The sequence below is a fragment of the Gopherus evgoodei genome, chromosome 2 (genome assembly GCF_007399415.2).
Source record: "Gopherus evgoodei ecotype Sinaloan lineage chromosome 2, rGopEvg1_v1.p, whole genome shotgun sequence".
Classification (NCBI taxonomy): domain Eukaryota; kingdom Metazoa; phylum Chordata; order Testudines; family Testudinidae; genus Gopherus; species Gopherus evgoodei.
The window spans coordinates 193,153,312-193,176,577 of record NC_044323.1 but is presented as its reverse complement, the minus strand read 5'-3'; positions in this window follow the sequence as shown (position 1 = coordinate 193,176,577).

Genomic DNA, 23,266 nt, shown 5'->3' with positions numbered 1-23,266 from the left:
CTCACTTTCCCAGGCTTTGGGTGGCAGGCCAGTCCTCGCCCACAGACAACGCTCCAACCTGAAGCATATTCTCACAGGAACTACACACCGCACCATAGTAACTCTAACTCAGGAACCAATCCATGCAACAAACCTCGATGCCAACTCTGCCCACATATCTACACCAGCGACACCATCACAGGATCTAACCAGATCAGTCACACCATCATCAGATCATTCTTCTGCATGTCCACCAATGTAATATACGCCATCATATGCCAGCAATGTATTCACTCACGAAAGCTCATGCTCCAATATGCCTGTTAGTCTACAAGGTGCCACAGGACTCTTTGCTGCTCTTAGGATGAGATTGATCTTTATTTATTGGACCCAGTGACATGATCTGTGAAACAGTTCCAAAAAATTGTACCCCTGTTCCACTGCAATTTTTTTCAGAGATTATATCCCTGTCCTATGTTACTCCACTGACACAGGAAATTAATGTTATAGCTCCCTTTTTTCTTTTGGAAAGCAAATGAAAATAGAGTCTAATATCAAACAAACCAACTACAAATTAATATAGTCGATAAATAAAACACATATTTGGGATGGAGGTCAGGACAGATTAATTGAATTTCTCAACATACGTCTTTTACTGGACAAATGTTAGTAACTAATATCTCTGAACTTGAATGGTCCTTTGGCTAAACCAACATTTCTAGTTCTCAAATCGGTCTTGTGCTACAGATTGTTCAGCTGTTGAGAAGGCTTTGTTACATGGAGCACAAGACTGGGGAGTGGGAAGACTTGGATTTTATTCCAAATTCATGCTGTGTCCCACCAATATCCTTTGTGACCTTGAGCAAGTCATATAAGCTCTTTGTACTTACGTTTTTTCACTATAAAATGGGACTAATAATACTATGTCACTTGACACAGGTGTTGTGAGGGTAAACTCAATGGATCTGATTGGCATTTACACCCACTGTCAGAGCTGTGTAAAGTAGTTTTAGTTTACAAGAGAATCAGTCCAATAGTTGTAAAACACTTTGAAACCCTTGGATGGAAGGCAGTAGAAATGACAACTACTGTTATCATTCCAATTCATATAATAATGAATCACTGAATCAGATATACAGTTTTATTAGTTTCCTTCAAGTTCTAAAATGTTTCCTTCAGAAACTATCTAATTATACAAGGCTTTCACCTATAAATCACTGGGTGAGCTCTAACAAAGCTAATTTCTTTCAAAGGGGTAGTAGATACACAAAAGTAGGCAGGGAAGGAAAAAATGTTCCTTGCTCAATGGCTTTTCAATAGTAGCGAAGGTTTTTATCCTTATTCCTTCAGATATTGACTGGGAAATGCATAATAACCAGTTGTAAGATGCCAGTTAACAGATTTTCTGTTATTAGTAAAACATCTCCTACAAGTAACCCTTGATGGAACATCATGTCTCCTGATTAAATCAAAGATATCTGTAGAAGTCTTGATCAGTCCAGCTCCTATCTGCAGTTTTTCTGTCCTCTGATCATCACTGTGCAATGATTTCCCTAGCATCCAATCCAAATTTGAATTCAGTTAACTGCTGTACATTCTGCCTACAGAAATTCACCCTGAAGTTTCTGCTGGATATGGTATTTTCCTTCATTTTCTTTCCTAAGCTATTCAGCAATGCTGTTGTGTATGGTGTGACAGGGTCAGGCCAGATGGCTACAAGAGAGTAGTCGAAGATAGATACATTAGCTCCAGGTTAAGCAGGTCCCTTTTCCCTGCGTAAGAAAATAGGGACTATTCCAGAACACTCGGGAACTTTCTAGAACTAATTAAGGCAGGCAGGCTAATTAGGACACCTGTAGCCAATCAGGAAGTTAGTAGAATTAATTAAGGCTAATCAGGACACCTGATATAAAAAGGCTTTCACTCCAGTTAGTGAGGTGTGAGTAAGGAGCTGGGAGTGAGAGGATGTGCTGCTGGAGGACTGAGGAGTACAGGCATTAACAGACATCAGGAGGAAGGTCTTGTGGTGAGGACAAAGAAGGTGTTGGGAGGAGGCCATGGGGAAGAAGCCCAGGGAATTGTAGCTGTTGTGCATCTGTACCAGGAGGCACTCTAGACAGCTGCAGTCCATAGGGCCCTGGGATGGAACCCAGGGTACAGGGCAGGCCCGGGTTCTCCCCATAACCTCCAAACTCCTGATCCAACACGGGAAGATCTCTGAGGCTAGCGAAATCTGCCAGTAAGCACAGGACCCACCAAGGTAGAGGAGGAACTTTATCACAATGGTTAAGCAATTTCTGTATTCCATCCCAGAGATTGTTGCATTTCAGTGCAGTACAATGCAATGTTGTTGTAGCAGTGTTGGCCCAAGGATATTAGAGAGACAAGGTGTGTGAGATAAAGTGTTTTATTGGGCCAACTTTTGTTGGTGAAAGAGACAAGCTTTTGAGTTTACACAGAGCTGAATAAGAGCTCTCTGTAAGTTTAAAAGTTTGTCTTTCTCACCAACAGAAATTGGTCCAATAAAAGGTATTATTTCACCCATCTTGTCTCTAATGGCAGGCAAGGTCATTCCTGTGTTTGGGAGCCTCCTAGGGATGGAGGGAAACACAGTATGCCCATGGAAGATAGTCTTATATTGTGGAATACGCATATGGTCATACATAATGTCTAATGTCATCAAAGAGAAGCAGCATCAGCAGGTCAGGGCATGGATGAGCCACAGGAAATGGTTTTAAGAGATAATCTTCACAGGAGAAAATTTGGACCTGATTATGGTATAAATCAGAAGTAATTTCATGTTAATCAGAGGAGTTACACTGATGAAAAACTAATATAGGTGAGATCCAAAGCAGAGTTTTGATGTCTTATTTACAAATTGTTGTGTAGCTTCTTGAAAGTAGGACAGCATGTCTCCCAGGCCTTAGCAAATGCACTCTCCAGATGTCCTAATTTGAGGTATATTTCTGACAAAGGACACTGTTTATATCGCAAATATTGTAGAAAGAACTATACCACAAAGCACTGTAGCATGCACAGGATAGTACTAGAACATACTGTTATGGTTCACTGTACCTGTAAAATTCATGACATTATTGGCCTTTTTCAGTTGCAGTACAGTATTTTTTCGATAATTTGTCACTCTGTTTTCAGCAGGGATAATGGACCATGCCTTTTTCTAGGAGCAGATTATTTGGCCAGTGGCAGCACTTTACATTTGCCACAACAATTCCCATCCACTACTGCCCCACCCAAAACAGTGTAGGCAATAATATACCTGCTGAATTAACATTTCTTTACCAAAAATTAACATCTATGATAGCCACTGTTAATTGTTCTGATACATTGTTGCCACAAGTACTCCTGTTATTGTTTCTACTGTATTTCTCCATTTGAACTGTGCTTTATTTCCTCCACGCAACAGGCAAATAACATATTGCACATTTCACTGGGGCTAAAATAAGTACATAAAAACTATACCTTACCCCCCTCTTCCCATAACACCCAGACATTCTCTTTGGTTTTGCCTTCTCTATTGAACCAAAATCTAGAAGCTAAGCAATAACAGCCTTTTCTGCAGTTTGAGATGAATGTGATATAAAAGTATATGGGAAGAAAGAGAAGAGAAAAATCCTCTGCTGACCTGAGGGCTGAAATTTTTCAATTTTAATACTCTCCTCTACCTACACCATAACATCAATGGTGAAACTACCCTTCTCTATCTTATTTGAAAACTCTCACATGCTACAGGCATTATTTTCCATGAGAAATGGTAGGTGATGTTCCAGACTGGAGTGCATTTGGTGGACACTGTTGTTATGAAAATGGCGTGTAAGTTTAGGGTGATTCTATTCTCCCATCACAGGATATGAGTGAAATACATAACATCCTAAATCAATGGGAACTAAGCATATTCTGTAGAGAGATGAATAGATCCCTTTGCATTTACACAAAGTGACAATGGGACACAGAGTCAGGTGCTCCTAACAGCTTTTAATTTTATTATAGGCCAGGTCGAAATTTTGAGTGCTTTGCCGGTATAGCTATACCAGTATACCATACCGGCAAAGCACTCCTAGTATGGCCACAGTTGAACTTTGGCTGGGATAGTTTATTCAAGTCCTCCCAAGTGAAAGAAACTATGCTGGTAAAAGTGTAGTTTTTCTGGTATAACTGTGTCTATACTAGCAGCTTTTCATGGCACATTTATTAACCTTGTATTGTGCTGCTCTTAGCAAAGCAGAAAAGAGTATATCCGTTTTTTGTATCTGCATAGTTAATCATATCAGGTGAAATGTATGCACAGTTGTGGGAACAGTATTAGTTATTTGCTGTTGCAAAGCATCAGGGAATTCACACACTGGGTGAAATCCTGTAGGCGCTGAAATAAATGGGAGATTTTTCATTGACTTCTGTGAGGCCAGAATTTCATCCACTATCTTTTAAAAGTTCTACACTGAGCTTCTCAGAAGCTTCCCTGAAGACCTCATCAAAAGCCCCTGAAGTTAATGAAAATATACCTATTTACTTCAATGGGCTTTGGATCAGGCCTATACATAACGTTGGTAAACGAATCCTGATCTCTAGATGTGAAATATTATACATAATGTAGAACAACTAAATCCATCAGATGTATGGCTGTTATGCCAGAATGAACAGTAACCATAAGAAGTTGTTTATACAAGTGTTTCATTCTAACACTGATTTCCTCTTATTTAGAATTTTTGAAAATTTATGCCTTTCAGGCTGAAATTTTACAAGCTTTGATCTCTGTTTAAAAGTAAATTTTGTATGTGTATATATAAACTTTGAGCAAAAACAGCAAAACCATTATCAAGTCAGAAAAGAGTAAAAAAAAAAAATCAAAGTTCTAACAAGTTTTTTTGAACAGCTCTAAAGCCAAAAAGATTGGAGGGAGTAAGCTGAAATCATCCACTTTAGGAAGGGCTTATGAGTATTCTGGTGAAAACTAGTTTTGATTTGGCCAAGTTATGATCTTTTGAAAATTGCATACTGACTATACGCAATAGATATCTACTTTTTTTTTGTTAAGCTAATAATTTGTTAACACAAGAAACATTGCACTACTCATGCATATGTGGGTAAGTTAGCTTTGTAGTGAAAAAGTGTGCCTTGTCATGGAAAACATGTAATCAAAGGCTATAGTGTAATATATATGCACAAGCTGGAAAGGCCAAGGGTACGTAAGCAACTTTATTGTTGGCATTTCCAATTTTTATGCACACTTAATAGTGCAGCCTAAGAATATAAGAAAGGCCATACTGGGTCAGACGAAAGGTCCATCTAGCCCAGTATCCTGTCTTCCAACAGTGGCCAATGACTACCCAGCCCATTTATCTAGTTCTTTTTTGAACCCTGTTATAGTCTTTGTCTTCACAACATCCTCTGGTAAAGAGTTCCACAGACTGTCTGTGTGTTGTGTGAAGAAATAGTTCCTTTTGTTTTTTAAACCTGCTGCCTATTAATTTCATGTGGTGACCTCTAGTTCTTATGAAGGAGTAAATAACCCTTCCTGTTATTTACTCCACACTAGTCATGATTTTATAGACCTCTATCATAGTCCCCCTTAGTCACCTATTTTCCACGCTGAAAAGTCTTTTTAATCTCTTCTCGTACAGAAGCCATTTCATAGCCCTACTAATTTTTGTTGTCCTTTTCTGAACCTTTTTCAGTTCCAATATATATTTTTTGAGATGGGGCGACCACATCTGCATGCAATATTAAGATGTGGGCGTACTATGGATTTATATAGAGAAAATATGAAATTTTCTGTCTTATTATATATCCCTTCCTTAATGATTCCTTAACATTCTTTCAGCTTAGTTTTTACAGGAGTAAATATACTATATAGTCAATAGACTACCAAAGAAGTCTGGCTAGTTAGAGGTGGATTCTGCCCACCTTTCTCTGCCAAAACAGCACTGAAATCTTTGGGCACTATTACTAGGTAAGTTTTGTATAACCTTGGGACTCTTACGGGAAAAAAATCTTGCCACTTTGGAATTTTTTATTACATCACTTCTTTAAAACCTCTGTGTTTCTAAAAATGAAAAGGAATGTACCCTACACTCTGCCTGCTTGTGCATATGCAAGTATATTGGCTGATTTTTAATTTAAGATGAAAAAATAAGTGAACAAATTGTGGTGCGCTTTTTGTTCTTTCAATGTTTCTTCACCCCTAGGTTGCATCACCTCAAGGGAAATTTGCCAATCATTCCCTTAACATTTAACATGGATGTGACTAGAGGAGGAACCTGAGAGGTTATACCACTCTGAAAAAGTGCATCCCATGACCTACTCTCACTCGTGTCATTCCTCTTCCCTCTCAAACTGAACTACTGGTGGTCTGCTGTGAGCTGTGCAGATGTTTCTCTTGCATTATTGCAGTTTTATTTTTGTAAGAGTCTTCTCAGAGCAGATGCTCCTTCTATGTGTATGCACCCCACTTCCCACTGCAAACACTTTAGCTACACAAACAGCAGATTGTCTTACTTCTGTCATTCTGATCAAGAGAGAGAAAACGCTGATGGCTTTCTTTGCAGAGTGCTTAGTGTCTCCCCTTCCTTCACCACTAGCCCTGCTCACTGCAGATGTCTTCTCTGTCTGTGTTTCCTAAGGTTTTCCATTACATCTTACCTTTTATTCTAAGGGTCTCTTTTTTAAATTTTGCATCCTCCTGAATCTACATAAACTGCATTCATCGTCTCTGCTCTCATTGTCCGTCCCTTCCTTTCACAAGATTGTGTCCCCACTCCTCTCACCAGGGCCAGCTCCAGGCACCAGCTTATCAAGCAGGTGCTTGGGGCGGCCACTTTGGAGAGAGGCGGCACGTTCAGGTATTTGGCCGCAATTTGGCGGAGGGTCCCTCACTCCCAGTCGGAACGAAGGACCTCCTGCTGGATTGCCACAGATAGCTATCGTGGCTTTTTTATTTTTTTTGCACGCGCTGCTTGGGGCAGCAAAACCCCTGGAGCCGGCCCTTCCTCTCACAAGATTCACTAATCCACTTCCAACTGTGGCCTGAGCTGATACAGTTCTATTGACTTAAATGGAATTACTCTTCCTTGGAGAGGGATAAATTTGGACCAATGTGTGCATTTCCTGCACATTACTTCAGCTGAGGTAATAATCAGGAGCCTTGTGAGTCAAAGAGAGACTCTCCACTGAGGAGCCAAATGGTTACCTTGCCTTGGGTGAGTCAAAAGAAGCTATGGCAAACTTATCTCAATCGTAGTATCAAGAGTCCTTACTTAGAGATCAAAATCATGAGTTGGATCCTCCCCCAAAAATCAGGAGGCTGATATAAAAGTGATACATTACACAGTTTTTTGGCCTGTTTCCTGATATTTCAATATCTTGTGTGAACAAAAGAATGTAGGAATGGCCATACTGGGTTAGACAATTGGTCCATCTAGCCCAAGTTCCTGTCTTCTAACACTGGCCACTGACAGGTGCTTCAGAGGAAATGAACCAAACAGGGCAATTATCAAGTGATCCATCTGCTGTCATTCAGTCCCAGCTTCTGGCAGTCAGAGGTTTAGGGACACTCGAGCATAAGGTTGCATCCTTGACCATCTTCGCTAATAGCCATTGATGGACCTACCTTCACCTCTAATTAAGTCTTTCAGCCCTCAGTTTTAGGGCTTGAAGTCACCTTCAGTCTCCTGGGTGTTTTCTTGGACACAGCTTGATGCAGGGCTGTTGCCCTGTTGCTGTTCCAGGCCTTTCTGCTTCCTCTTTCTTCTCTGTACCCTCCTCATGACTTGCAGCAGTGTAGGGGTGTGATCAATCTGCTTGCTTGTAAATAGGAAAGACTCTCCTTCCCCCTCTGTTTGTGCTCAGAATGGGGTTTGTAGACCCCATTATAGTAACTCTTTGCAGTCAGCTTTGGTCTTAATTAGTTTCAGTAATTTAGTATCTGCAAATTTTGCCTCCTCACTGTTCACTCCCTTTTCCAGATCATTAATATTGAACAACACTGTTCTCAGTACAGATCCTTGTGGGATCCCACTATTTACCACTTTCCAATGTGAAAAATGACCATATTCCTCTATTCCATATCTATTGGTCCATGAGAGGACCTTTCCTTTCATCCCACGAGTACATACTTTTCATAAGAGCCTTTGGAGAGGAAAATTTTCAAAGGATTTCTGACAGTCTAAAAACACTATATCAACTGGATCACCCTTATTCACGTGCCTGTTGACACTCTCAAATAATTCTAGTAGATTGGTGAGGCATGATTTCCCTTTACAAAAGCCATATTGACTCTTCCCCAACAGATTGTGCTCATCTTATGTGTCTGATAATTCTGTTCTTTACTATAGTTTCAACCAATCTGTAACCAGCCTGTAATTGCCAGGATCACTATGAGAGCCTTTTTTAAAAAATCAGTATTCTATTAACTACCTGTCAGTCATATGGTACAAAGGCTGAATTAAGCAATAGGCTATGTACCACAGTTAGTATGATTGTGATTTCACATTTGAGTTCCTCTCAGAATTCTTGGATGAATACGATCAAGTCCTGGTGACTTATTACTGTTTAATTTATCAGTTCCAAAATCTCCTCTATTGACATCTCAATCTGGGACAACGCCTCAGATTTGTTACATAAAAAGATTGGCTCAGGTGTGGGAATCTCCCTCACATCCTCTGCAGTGAAGACAGATGCAAATAATTTATTTCGCTTTTCTACAATGACCTTATCTTCCTTGAGTGCTCCCCTAGCACCTTGATCGTCCAATGGCCCCACTGATTGTGTCGCAGCCTTCCTGCTTCTGATGTACCTAAAAAAATTGCTGTTAGTTTTTTGTGTTTTTTTGCTGCATGTTCTTCAAATTCTTTTGTGGCCTGTCTAATTATTCTTTCATATTTACTTGCCAGAATTTATTTTCCTGATGGGGATTTGACATCCAATTTTAAAGGAATTTTTTGCCTCTAACCACCTCTTTCACTCTGTTGCCTACCCATGGTGGTCTTTTTTTATTTGTCCTATAACTGTTTTTGTTTTTTGTTTGTCATTTAGTTGGAACCTCTATTATGGTGTTTTAAAATATTTCCATGCAGCTTTCAGGCATTTTATTCTTGTGATTGTTCCTTTTAACTAGCTTCCTCATTTTTGTGTAGTCCCCTTTCTGAAGTTAAATGCTACTGTATTAGGTTTCTTTCATATTTTTCCCCTACAAGGATGTTACATTTAATTTATGTCATAGTCACTAATACCGAGTGGTACAGCTATATTCACCTCTTGAACCAGATCCTGTGCTCCACTTAGGACTAAATCAAAAATTGCCTCTCCCATTGTGGGTTCTAGGACTAGCTGCTTCAATAAGCAGTCATTAACGGTGTCTAGAAATGTTATTTCTGAATCTCATCATCAGGTGACATGTACCAAGTCAATATAGGAATAGTTGAATTCCCTTATTATTACTGAGTTTTCTGCTTTTGTAGCCTCTCATCTCCCTGAGCACAATCACAGTTACAATCACAATCCTGTTAGGTGGTTGGTAGTATACGCCTACTGCTGTATTCTTATTGTTGAAGCATGAAATTTCTATCCATAGAGATTGTATTGTATAGTTTGATTCACGTATTATTTTTTACTATATTTGACTCTATGCTTTCTTTCACATATAGTGCCACATCCCCACCAGCACCACCTACTCTTTTATTCCTGTATATTTTGTACCCTGACATTACCACATCCTATTGATTATTATCATTTCATCAGGTTTCTGTGATACCTGTTATATCAATAGCCTCATTTAATACTGGGCACTCAAGTTCACCAGTCTTAGTATTTAGACTTCTAGTGCTTGTATACAAGCACTTATGGAAACTACGAAGGCAGATAAATAAATATTCACATGATGTAATTGCATGGGACTCTTTTCTACCTATCCTTTATCAACTTCTGTCCTCGCCTCTTTACTAGGATATAGAGTATCCTCTTTAATAAATCCTCCCAAAGGGATGTTTCTGTCCCAGCCGTGTGCTCCTCTGCATCTGTCAGTTTTCCCACAGCCCTTAGTTTAAAAACTCTTCTACAAAACCTTTTAAATTTGCCATGTCAGCCATCTGGTTCCATTTTGGTTTAGGTGTATAGGCTGCTTCTTTCCCAAAAGGTTCTTCAGTTCCTAATAAACCTAAAACCCTCTTCACTACACCATTGTCTCATCCATGCATTGAGACTGTGCAGTTCTGCTTGTCTTCCTGGCCCTGCACATGGAATTTGAAGCATTTCAAAGAATGCTACCATGGAGGTCCTGGACTTTAATCTCTTACCTAGCAGCCTAAATCTGGCCTCCAGGACCTCTCATGTGTGATCATTTCACATTGAAAATTCAGTCTTAAATGTCCGTATAGAATTACCTCTTGTCCCCAGAGTCTCAGTTCCTCTCTCTTGTATTCTAAGATGAGATTCTCGAACTCTCTAACGTCTGAGGTAAGGAGGCTGCCATTATATTCCTCTCCATACCCCTTTCCCACCACCATCCTGCTTCCTTCCCCATCCCAGACCTTCCCCTCCACAGTCTCTTGTCCCTCACATGTTCCCTCTCTTTTTCCTCAGTTCTTGCCTACACTATGAAAATTACCTGTTGCTGCTAATCAGTATAGCAGAACGAGTGCAGACATAATTTAATTGAAATAATAGACAAGGGCAAACAGTGTTCAGCAAAAATTCAGAAACAGTAGTTAAAACTTGATAGCATAAACAAAGCTCTATATTCCTGCACCCAACAGTCCTCTTGCCTGTCCTATAACATTGCCTGCCCTTATGTTTACTTCACATTCTGTCTTTCTGCCTCACTTAACTTCCCTTCACGTTCTCCCTGCCTGCTCTCCCCTCTCACAAACAAACTGCCTCCTTCTTGTCCCCTCTGCCATTTCCCCCACCTCCATGTAGTCAGGTTCCCTCTCTGGCCCACACCTGGTGAATAAATAGCCACCATCTTCCCTCAGGCTGGCCTGCTTTCAGCCTCATGGGAAACAATGTAGAGGTGGCAGTCATCTTAACTAGGTGCAGCCTCACTTTCACCTGCAAAGACTGTAGGAGAAGGACAGTTATCTTAACTAAGGATAGCTTGTGGCTTAAGCTCCGTTGACAGGAAAATAAGATTATGGCCATTTTGGCTAAAAACAAAAAAAGTTATCAGTTTGATGAAAAGCTAATGAAAAGACATTATGAAAAGCCTAACACTTCCTCAAATATCCCTCGAATAATGATAAATCTGTGCTCATTGGAACTTCTGCAACAGGAAGATAATCTCTGTATAACTGAACCATTATTTTTGTTTACCTATGAAATTGGGTATACTGTTTAACAAGTACAGTATATTACAGCTGCAGTTTGTGGAAATGATGACCTTGAACTAAATGAGATCTCATTTTAAGTTTTTATTCTTGTGCAGATTTGATTCTCTTACATGTTGGTGATAGATGTAAAAAGTAAGGCATTACATGATAGTGAATTGGTGATATACCAAAGTATAGTGTCAGATCTGCTCTCCCACAAATTACTCCTTATGTAATCCAACCCTACTTATTGTTATACATACTACAGCTGCATATTTTAAGTGCATGCTTTTGTGAAGTTTACAATGGTCATTTGCATATTTTGCATATATATAGTCCAGGTCACCAGTGTTGCCATCTCTTATGATTTTAATGTGAGTACTGAAATATTTGGTGTTTCTCTTAAAGCCCCAACTCCTGAAGGCAAGTGATTAGGTGACAATCTCAGTTCTCATTTGAAAAAAAAGTAAGTTTCTAACTCTGTGTGAACAGCTAGAATACAAGTATCCTAAGAGCTAAAAAACTAGACGATAAATCAAAAGAGGCCAAATTTTCTTATTTTTCTACATCTCTTGATTTTGGGATGCCAAACCTATTATTTTTATTCAGTTGAGGTTGGCAATACTGGGTCACCTAAAAGTATTACAACTGTGCCCTGCTGTCTGAGAAAGGTCACATGTCTCTTCCAAAGTCACAGAGTGAGTGAGTGGCAGAGTCTGGAACAGCATCCAGTAGTCCTATCTACCAGTCTGCAACTCTAAACAATAGACAATAATAGTTAATAAAATAAAAACAATAAACATAATATTTCAGGAGGGGGATGTGTATGAAGTCAGTGAAGATTCAATTAAAAAAAAGACTTGATTGCCCTAATGTGACTTCATTTCTCCATCTCCATCCAATTCACAAGAGTTTGAAATGGGAGCATGCTCAGTTTCATTCTGAGATGCCTTGTGCCATCTGCTGGATTTTGACTGTAATTGGTAGTTGCAGAAGCCTGAATTACCGCCCAGCTTGATCATGACTTGAGGCGTTTCTTCGTACTTATACTACCAGTTTAAGTATGGGTTTCCTACTGTGTAAGGCAATTCTACTGCACTAGACCCACAATAAAGATTTTTAAATGTGAAAATTAGTCTTTGGTGAATAAGAATTATTTTGCTAGCTGCTGGAGAGACTCAGGTAAAGGCAATGACATCCACATGAGTGGGTCATTGTGTTATTGTTAACGTTCGACTGTTATTGCTGTATACACAGTAGTGTACACAGATGTTACCACTTTTTTATCATTTAAGAACATAGAGGTAATTATATTTAACCTTTTTTCCCTAAGAGGTCAAAACAATCATGTCACCAGGTTCAGCAGTTAGTGACATAAATGTTTATTTAAGCAGTAACTATATCTCACTGAATATAAAAGAGATCCTAACTAGCTCAAAGACATACTGGGGCCATCATTAACTACAATACTCTCACAGTCTGTTCACTACCAGATTATTGCTGACATCAGTGAGTCTGACATACTGAGGTTCCCTATCACTTCGTCAGACAAATATGCTCCTGTGAGTTAAATTCCTGCAAGCATGCTGTGGAAGTGTAACTTCATGGTTGCCCCAGGATACAAATAACACTGGAATATCCTCCCTGTAAGTTATCCCCATCAACATTCTAAATTCTATAAACTAGAAGCGAAGTAGACCCAGCTTTTTTCATAATCTACCTTCTTTCCTACTCACGTGACTCCAACTCCTGTTTTATTGATGAGATTAATGATCTCAAACTATTGAGACTGAAGACAAATAGCCAAATTCTTTCTTCTCTGAGCTACACCCATGGAAATCTGGAGCAACTCCATTGACCTCATTGGATTTACACCAATGAAGGGGAGAACAGAATGCAGAACCTGGTGCATAATAAGAGTGACTTGCTGTAACCATAGGCCAGGAATGAAGAATTAGAAGTCATTCTTCATTGGTCAGTTGAGAACTGGTGTATAGCACGTACATCTACTTTAAGGGCTTGTCTTCATTACAAGGGTAAGTTGACCTAAGTTACACTTCTCCAGCTATGTGAATAATGTAGCTGGAGTCAACGTAGCTTAGGTCAGCTTATCCCAATATCCTCACTGCCCTGCACTGATAAGAGACGCTCTCTGTTGGACTTCCATTAGTCTTCTCGGAGAGGTGCAGTACTGGGGTCATCTGGAGAGCGCGCTGCCATTGATTTAGTGGGTCTTCACTAGACCCACTAAATTGATCCCTGCTGCATCAATTGCAGCAGCATCAATCTCCCTGTAGTGAAGACCAGGCATAAGAAATAAATTTTTGAAACTTTCACATGGTATGTTTGTATTGTCCTTGAAATGACACCACATATTCTGTGTTTCAATAAAATTTAGACTTTTAGCTGACGGTGTACTGTATGAAGACAGAAAATACCTGTGTAGATACACTAATGTAAAAAGCACAACATGCCCTTCGGTACAAAGTGTGTCTAATTTACTTACTAATTTAGGAGCATACTTAACCTCAGGGACAGAATGGACTTTGCAAGCACCTATACATCCTAGTAAACTTGATCATCTGGATAAAGATTTTTTTTTGTTAAACTGAGAGATCTATGGAGCAGCTGCCTAAAGCAGAAATACTACTAAACTCATTAGCCATAGTAAAATTAAATTTGTGCTCTCCAGATAATTCAAAATTATTTTGTCCATTAATCTTTGTTCAACAATGCTGCATTTCTCTTCTTCCCACTCACATATTGTTCTTGCCCTCAGTCTGCTTTCCAGTGCTTTTAGAGTCTGGCAGCCCAAGTCTCTCAGTAGCTGGCTAGGCAGGATCCCTGCAATAGAAGGTGGGGGTGCTTCTCTTCAGCCACACTGAAACTTCAATTTTGTTTCCCTGTTCTGAAGCATAAGGCCTGATTCTCAACTGCCTTGCATGCTCTGCAGTCATTTACCTCTGGGAACATTATCTCCAATCCTTGTTTTTCATCAAGGAGTTCAAAGCACAAGGTTTTTTTTGTTTTGGTTTGGTGTTTGTGCAGGGTGTGGGGGGGGGCATACTGGGCCAGTCCCCAGGCATAATTTAGAGTAGTTTAATATTGGGTGCCAATGACCTGAAGAAGCAGATATGGCAGCCAGGAAGAGTTTTGTGTCTCTATATTTCCAAATCATGGGGAGCTGGGCAATTCTAATAGAAGCCCCACTTCAAAATTGTCAGCCAGGATTATCAGTTCTGGATCACTCAACACATTCCCTCTTCTCCTCTTAAATGGTTCTCAGCAGGAAAGAATATACCTCACTCCAGAACATCCCCACACATTCTACATGTGGCCGTATGACAACCTATGCGGGTGCACTGCTATAGGACTTTTCATCCAAGAATCTCAAGCTCTTTACTACAAACAATTAATTAACTGTCTCACATCACTCCAGGGTGATAGGAAGGGATATACAGCAGATGTGTAAACAGAGGTGCAGCAGTAAAGTGATTTGTCCATGTTTGCACAATGAGTTAGTGGCAGCTCCAAGAGGAGAACACAATAGTTCCAACTCCTTGGGCAGGTCTTCACTGTAGAATTAACTGAAGTGAATGGTACCAGGATGTGGGCAGCCGCTCTGCAAAGCCCTATGCCAATTACAGTGTTCTCACTGGAGCTGTACTCACCCATGTTCATTGCTAGGACTTCTGGGGCCATATCCCAGGTTTCTTTGCACTGCAGTTAGCTGAAGTACTCCAGTGAAATGAGAGAGAATTGTCTTGATCACCTGAGGTGAATGGGTAGAAGGTAATGGAAGACAATTGGCACTCAAATGGTTTAGCCTGCATCCAGACTGCAAAGTGGGCAGGTTACCAGACCAACTGAAAGTGGCACTGGAGCTTTAGCCTACAACCTTACAAAATAGCTGAGTTTGAATGCACCACTACACTTGGGTGAGAAGGTGGTGTGTCTGTTGAGGGGAGTAAAAGCTTGAGTTAATTTAGCAGGGAAGACAAACTCCCAGTCTCCCTCTTTCCTCACTGTCCTGGTATATATGTAGAGCTAGTCACTTTTTTTTTCCTCCATAACATTTTTTCCCTATAAAAAATGGCTTTTCATGGGAAATTTTTCTTTGCTTGAATTGTTCCTGTTTTTTAATGAAAGACGGGAAAAAAAATCAGTTTTCAAAAACTTGTTTGGAAAACTGCTTTGCTTTCAGTCTAAGTGACGCTGAGAGCATTAAAGCTTCTTTGTAATAAACAGTCCGGCTCCTTTGGGAGCAGTTTGGGCAGCTTTTAGAGGTTATGCATTCAACCATCCTCAGACAGGGGGTAGAGAAGTAGAGGCAGAAGACTGAAAGAGAAAATTACCAGAGAGGTGGAGGGTAGGGCCGGCAAGGAATTTTCCTTTTTTTTTCCTTTGTCAGAAATTTGCCAAAACAGAAAATGTTCATGGGAAAGAGTCGGGTTTGATGACTCTCATGATTCTGAATCTTTTTTAAATGGTTAAAATGTCTTCTTATGACATTTTCTAAACAAAAAGCTTCATTTTCCATTTTAAAATTCCTTTTTTTACTTGAAATTTAGTTAATTTATAATAAAAATGTGATTAAAAAGAGCAAATCAAAACAAAAAATTTGGAAATTATGTGAACAAAATGAATCTGATTGACTCAATCTAATATTTTTTATTGTTAGTTTGCCAAAATTTTTGAGATGTTGACTTTTCGTTCCTAGTTGGGAAGGAAAAACACTTCAAAATCTTAAAGACTCTTACAGGATGGGAAGATTGTTTTCCACCCAACCCTTGTGGAGGGACTGTAGAGCCCTAACAAACCTCTCGGGGCAAAAGCATTAAAACCATTAAAATGTATCCAAAGAGAACATTAACAATCTTTATCTCTGAAGCATTTGGTGCCAGCCACTGTTGGAGATGGAACTCCAGATTAGATGGACCTCAGGTCTGATCCAGTACGACAATAAAATATACAGATTCTAATAAAAGAGCGACCCTAGGGAGCAGTGATGATTGGATGGGTTCTTGTAGGCTTTTCCTAGACACTTCTTGTTAAAGTTCTTTTGTGAAACTGAAGGGGAGCCTGATAGAGTTACCCGCTCTCTAAATATTACTAAATCATCCCTGCTACACAGAATCCATGGACCTTGTAAAAATACTTCTGAAAAGCAATTTTGGGGCCTTTGGAATGGACCAGGTTACACCAAATAGAAATAGGTATATTCTGAAAAAAAAAGTCCCAGGACCCCTGCATAAAATGTCTAATCCATGCCACATTTCAATTTCCATGGGCTGAGCTCTGTGCAGTACTGTCATAAACAGATAGCTAAGGGTTAACATCTCTTTCACCTGGAAAGAAGTAATCTGAACACCTGACCAGAGGACCAATCAGAAAACAGGATTTTTTCAAGTCGGGGTGGAGGGAAGGTTGTGTCTAAAGTCTTTGTTTTCTTCTGCCTGCTTTTCTCTGAGCTTTGGAGAAGTAGTTTCTGCTTTCTAATCTTCTGTTTCCAAGTTGTGAGTACAGAGATCATGTATTTACATGTCTATAGTTGCTGGAGTGCTTTGATTTGTATTCTTTTTGAATAAGGCTGTTTATTCAATATTCTTTTAAGCAATTGACCCTGTATTTGTCACCTTAATACAGAGAGACCATTTGTATGTATTTTTTCTTTCTTTTTATATAAAGCTTTCTTTTTAAGATCTGTTGGAGTTTTCTTTACTGGGAAACTTCAGGGAAATTGAGTCTGTACTCACCAGGGAATTGGTGGGAGGAAGAAGTCAGAGGGAGGTCTGTGTGTGTTGGATTTGTTCGCCTAACTTTGCATTCCCTCTGGGTGAAGAGGAAAGTGCTTGTGTTTCCAGGACTGGAATTACAGAGGGTGGATTCCCTCTGCTTAGATTCACGGAGGTTGCTTCTGTGTATCTCTCCAGGAGCACCTGGAGGGGGGAAGGGAAAAAGGATTATTTCCCTTTGTTGTGAGACTCAAGGGATTTGGGTCTTGGGGTCCCCAGGGAAGGTTTTTCAGGGGGACCAGAGTGCCCCAAAACACTCTAATTTTTTGGGTGGTGGCAGCAAGTACCAGGTCCAAGCTGGTAACTAAGCTTGGAGGTTTTCATGCTAACCCCCATATTTTGGACGCTAAGGTCCAAATCTGGGACTAAGGTTTGACAAGTACTATCAGTAAACTTGGTATATTGTTTTAGAGAGCAATGTATAAACATTCTCAGCAAATCACAGCTTAATATCAGTGTGTTTGACAAGTGCTTCTGCCTCCCTCCTTGGTGAGATAAGAAAGCATTTTTGCTTAAGAGGGAAAACAAATGGTTACATTCCCCAGTCAGCCACCTCTTCTCTCTGCAAACCCATGCTATCCAGGTGTATCACAAAGGAAGGGAATTTTCTCAGAGGGGCTCTAGTTAAAATGTTGATAGCAGCACCTCATTGCATAGCAAATGCACAGAATATGTAGCCAAATGTTACTTGTTAAACACAGTGTAACAATAGATGGCCATAGATGTCTCTGTATTAATGATATATATTTGATCTGTATTCAAAATGTGATTTATGTGCTTGATTTCTAAGTTTGTTTGCTAGACAAACATGTAGGACTGAGGGCACTCCACCTGTTCAGTCAATTTCAAACACCCTTACACACAGTGGAGACACAGTCATCAAATCAATGATTGCAAACTGTTAAGAATGAATGGGTTCAACCATCCAAACAATGGAGTAGCTGAGACTGGAGCAAACTCCGTGATATAAGCTGAATGGATCCTCTGGCCTATCAGAGAGGAAAAAACAGTCTGAGGACACCTGAGCTCTGAAACGAAGAATACCACTGAGTAATAGGATAACTGATTTCTGCTGGAATAACAGAGCCTCTCTTCTATTAGAGAGTCAGACACAGTCTCACTCAAGGTAGGCAGATGAGCCAGAAGCATAGCAGGGCATGCTGTCAGCTGGGACTAGGGTGGGAGAGGTCCATAGAAAGATCTTTATTTTCTCACAGAACATGAGGTATTTCAGTTCTGTTCCTGTAACTGAAGGGGAAAGTGTGTGTGTAGTTCTGTTTAGAGTGGAGCATAAGGTCACATGAAGTTATGTATGTAGGATGCTTTAAAAATTTTAAGTCCTTTTTTTTTCTCTGATGCTTTGTTCCAACCTCTAAATAAAAAACACTTTGTTTTAAGAAGGCTGTTGGTCAATATTACTGGTCACAGTCTCCTGAAGAGAGGATCAAGCAGGCGCCTGAACCATCGGGCCTGCAAGATGATAAGCAATTGATATACAGGGAGTAGTGTTCCTGAGTCCCAGTCTAAGAGTGGAAGAATTGTGAGACACCACCTCAGGACAGGTAAGGACAAGAGGCCAAACACCTGAGGGAGTACACTCAGCGAGATCATAAATGAGGTAGCAGTGCAGCGGTAACAATGACACATGACAATGAATGAACTCATCTTTCTCCCTAAAACATCTCATCTTTCCAAGAGTCAGTAACTCCAGTATGGCCGATAGCTCATCTCCCATTATTCTCCATTATGCAAACTCAACTTTACTAATAGCTGTCATCTTCACACTCATGATCATGTGCCTAGCATGATCTCCTTTTCAAACTCATGATTATGTGCCTAGATTTTGTACATTCCCTTAAACTGGGCAGAAACAATAAACAGGCCTGACATGCTTTCCAATAGAGGGTGTTGGTGCAAATACACACTATACAATATGTTACAGGTCTCAGCTCTGACTTCCACTTCCTCTGCTCTGACATTCATTTTCTCCGATAATTTTCAATGTCTAGTTAAGCAAATCAGAACCATCAATTATGCCTTATCAGATTTTTGTCTGTGACCTCCCTCTAGTATATGTGCTGCTTGCTATTAGCTAATGCCATACACTTAATTTCTTCTCGGTATTCCTTCTGTGCTCAACAAGTGGCAGTGGTTGTGCCCAAACCATCTTTTCAATGTAAACCTTCCCGCTCTAACATGGGAATGAAATCACTACAGATCTATTATTTCTCGGAACAGGATATTTCAATTTGCATAAAATATTCTGCATTTGACTTGGTGCCAGGAAGAAACACCTAATGCCCATTCTTCACATTGATCTTGCAGTGGCATTAAGAATATAAGGAATCACCACACTAGGCTTAAAACTATCTTTCCCACCTTTCTAGTTCCCTTTCTGATTTACAGTCCCATGACTCTTTGAGAGCCCTGTCAATGTCATGACCAGGATAATGGACAAAAGGGAATTTTTTACATGATGTAATTTCACATTAAGCAGGATGGTTCACAGGTTGTAATGTAAGGTCAACTGCAGATATTATAACCTCTAAATTGGTTGAAAAATAATGATTTGAGTCAAAATTTAAATAAAGATGTGTGTAAGTCAGTCACCTCAAGGGAATACAGTTCCTCTATCTAAGTGACGCACATCTTAACATCCGCACGCACAAAAATTGTACAGACAGAACCTTCACAGGGACACTGTTAGACTAAATTGGGTGGAAAGAGCCCCAAAATTTCTCTTCTCATGCACATCCACATCATCAAAACTGCAGCTTTCCTTGAAATCCCTTTTCTAATAATTTACACCATTCCAAAGAATCCTACTCTGTTCCGTGATTAGTACATTCTCAATGGAAAGTTCTCTTTAAACTTATTCAAAAGAAAATTTTCTAAGAGGAAATGTAAGTATTATAATTGGAATGAATGTTGACTAAGTAAAATACTTACTAAATACCTTTCTCAATAGTTCCAGGTCTCAGCCAGTGCCTTTTCCGATACATTGTACTCATATTAAAAAAAAAATTATACCATACTAAGTTTTGAATAGTAGAGTTAAAAGGGTGCCATCTATAAGATTCCAGGATTTTCATTCTGTCTGGGTGTCACTCTGAAGTCCAGAATGTCTGTTGAGTCAATGTGAAGAAATGGAAACACCTACAAGCATGGTTTAGAACTCTCTTTGTTTAGAATATTACCAGGTTCAATTATTACTTGACTTTGCAGTCTTTTACCATCCAGTTTTTAAGTCCTCAGTCATTTTGACTTTATCGATTGCATCTGTGTGACAGCATGGGCTTTCAACCACAATAAAGCATAGAATCATAGAACCATAAGATTAAAAGGGCCCATAAAGGTCATCTAGTCTAACCCTGTGTGTACATGCAGGATTAGTTGTATCTAAACTATCCAAGAGAGATGTCTATCCAGCCTCCTTTTCAAAACTTCCTGTGAAGAAGCCTCCAAAGCCGCCCTAGATAGTCTGTTTCATTATCCTACTATTCTTACAGTTAGGAAGTTTCTCCTGAGATTTAATCTAAATCTGCTATGAGGCAGTTTGTACTCATTACCTATTGTCTTGCCTTCTGTGGCAAGAAAGCATAACTTTTCTCCTCTTTTTTTATGTCAGCCTTTCAAGTATTTGAAGAATGCTATCATGTTCCCCTTAATCTCTTTTCCAAACTAAACATACCCAGTTCCTTCAGTTTGCATACCATCCCTCTGATCATTTTAGTCACTCACCTCTGGATCCTTTCCAGTTTCTCTATATCCTTTCTATACATTCGTAACCAAACTGGACACGACACAGTACTCCAGCTAAGGCCTACCCAGCACTGATAAGCGGTACTATCACCTCCTGTGATTTGCATGTTATGCCTCTGTTAATGCAACCTAAAATTGCATTGGCTTCTTTTGCAACAGAATTGCATTGTTGATGTTTTGAGGTTGTGATCCACCACAACTCCCAGATCCTCTGAGTAGTGCTGCTGCCAAGTCAGTTATCCTCCATTCTGTATGTGTGCATATGGTTTTTCTTCCCTAAGTGTAGCACCTTCCATTTGTCTTTGTTAAATTTCATTTTGTTATCAATACCCCAGTTCTCCAATTCATCAAGATCCCTTTTATTTTTACCTCTTCCTCTAAAGTGTTGGCAACCCTCCCCCAGCTTTGTGTTATCTGCAAATATGATAACATGCTCTCTTTTCCTACATCCAGGTGATTAATAAAGATGTTAAACACCAGATCCAGAACAGATCTTTGCGGAACCCCACTTGAGATCTTCCTCCAACCTGATATCATTCCATTAATAGTTACTTTTTATTGTTGTTTAACCAATTCTGTAGCCACTTAATAGTAGATCTCCCAAGCCCGCATTTCTCTAGCTTACTTATCAGAATGTCATGTGGCACTGTGTCAAAAGCCTTGCTGAAGTCCAAGTATATTATGTCCACCGCTTTCCCCCATCCACCATCCTGTCAAAAAAGGAAATCAAGCTGGTTTGGCATGATTTGTTCTTAGTAAATCCATGCTGGCTTCTAGTGATTCTTCCTCCTCCAGGTATTCACAAATTAAATGTTTATACACTGCTCTGGTATCAAGGCATGTATCCATGCCATGCCAAGCCAACAGTCCTAGACCATTGTGATATCAGAGGTAACTCAACCAATCATCACTCTTTCTCTACAGCTAATCTGCATACAACAGTTTCATTGCTTGTTTGAGGGAAACTGCACGGTTGGTGACTTACTTGGCATAGTTCATCAAATTCAAACATCACTGGGATTTTTTTTCAGCCATTTTTGGTTTATTTTATTTTATAGACACATGACTTTTTGACAACATGGGCTTTCATCTACTAGTTTATTTTCTATGAGTTTCATCAAATATTATGGGCCACATTTTCTGCTGGCATAACTTCATTGACTTTGACAGAGTTATTCCAGCAGAAAGTTCAGTTCTATAAAATGAGTTGGAACCCAGATGAATATTAAGAGTTAATATAGATAGGTATTTTATTATTATTATTAATTAAATCCTAGGAAAAGTAATCAGTTGGAAAAGTTACACCCACATTTTCAAAAAGCAATCAGCACTCATACACAATATTTTAAATTGTGTGCAGAAGTTCAGAGATGTTAAAAAACTGACAAGTAAGAGGATTTTCCTTTTTCATCACCCTATTAGCACACTATTATTCAAACCATCCCAAATGTTCAGTCTGAGGGTTAAGAGGAGGTGAAGTTGGTTTGTGTTATCCAAACCCATGTGACCATTCCTAATCTTAGTACACAAGGAGGAATTCATGACCAGATGGCAAAGAGAAGAAAACTATCACCACAAAAAAACAACAAAAAGCACTTGGTTGTACATAAGGTAGAATCCAAGCTTTCTGCTCTAGATGCCTCTTTCATCTTCTGTTTGAATTCACAAGCCTGTGGATCTGCCACCTGTCAGATCTTTGCTTCTTTCCTTTTCACAAAACAAATATGATATTTGTGTATTACATCTGCCTTTCCTTGGCTTCATTCTCTAAGGACTCTTCCTCTTAGGGGTAAGCAGGGGCAACTATTTGATACCATACTCAAATAACACAGTGATGATTATGGCATAAGAGCTCTTATGCCTCCCAAGAAGAAAGAAAAGAACAAAACATGCTTTCTTGCCAGGTTTGGACTGGCTGCTGGGAGAATCAGATATAATAATGCCAATCAGTCCTTTTCCTTCCAGGAATTCTTTACTATTCATTTATACCCTCAGACTATTCCTCTTTTCAAATCCAAGCTTTCTCCCACCTTCCACCCCCAGAAATTAAGCAAAGAGCTTTTACTCTCACAGGAATGTTTTAGATATTTAGCAGATAATTTAATTCTCTGCAAATGGCATTCACTGCTGCAGAGTGGAGGCCAGACCTTCACTGCAGGCAGACAGGCTCTACTTATTTTCCTGGCTCTTCAGATTTACTACTAACACACTGGCAGGCAACAGTAGTGGATATGATATAGCATTGGAAACAATCCTGGGTTTTAGTAGTACTTTTGCATTGCCAGACAATTACGGCCATAAAGTCCAGATTTTTGTTTTAGTGGTACTGTCCCACCCTCCCTTCTGTTGGAAATCCTAATTTCCTCCTTGCCCCTCTCTCTTTGCTGTCAGCTGTGTGATGTCTTTAATGGT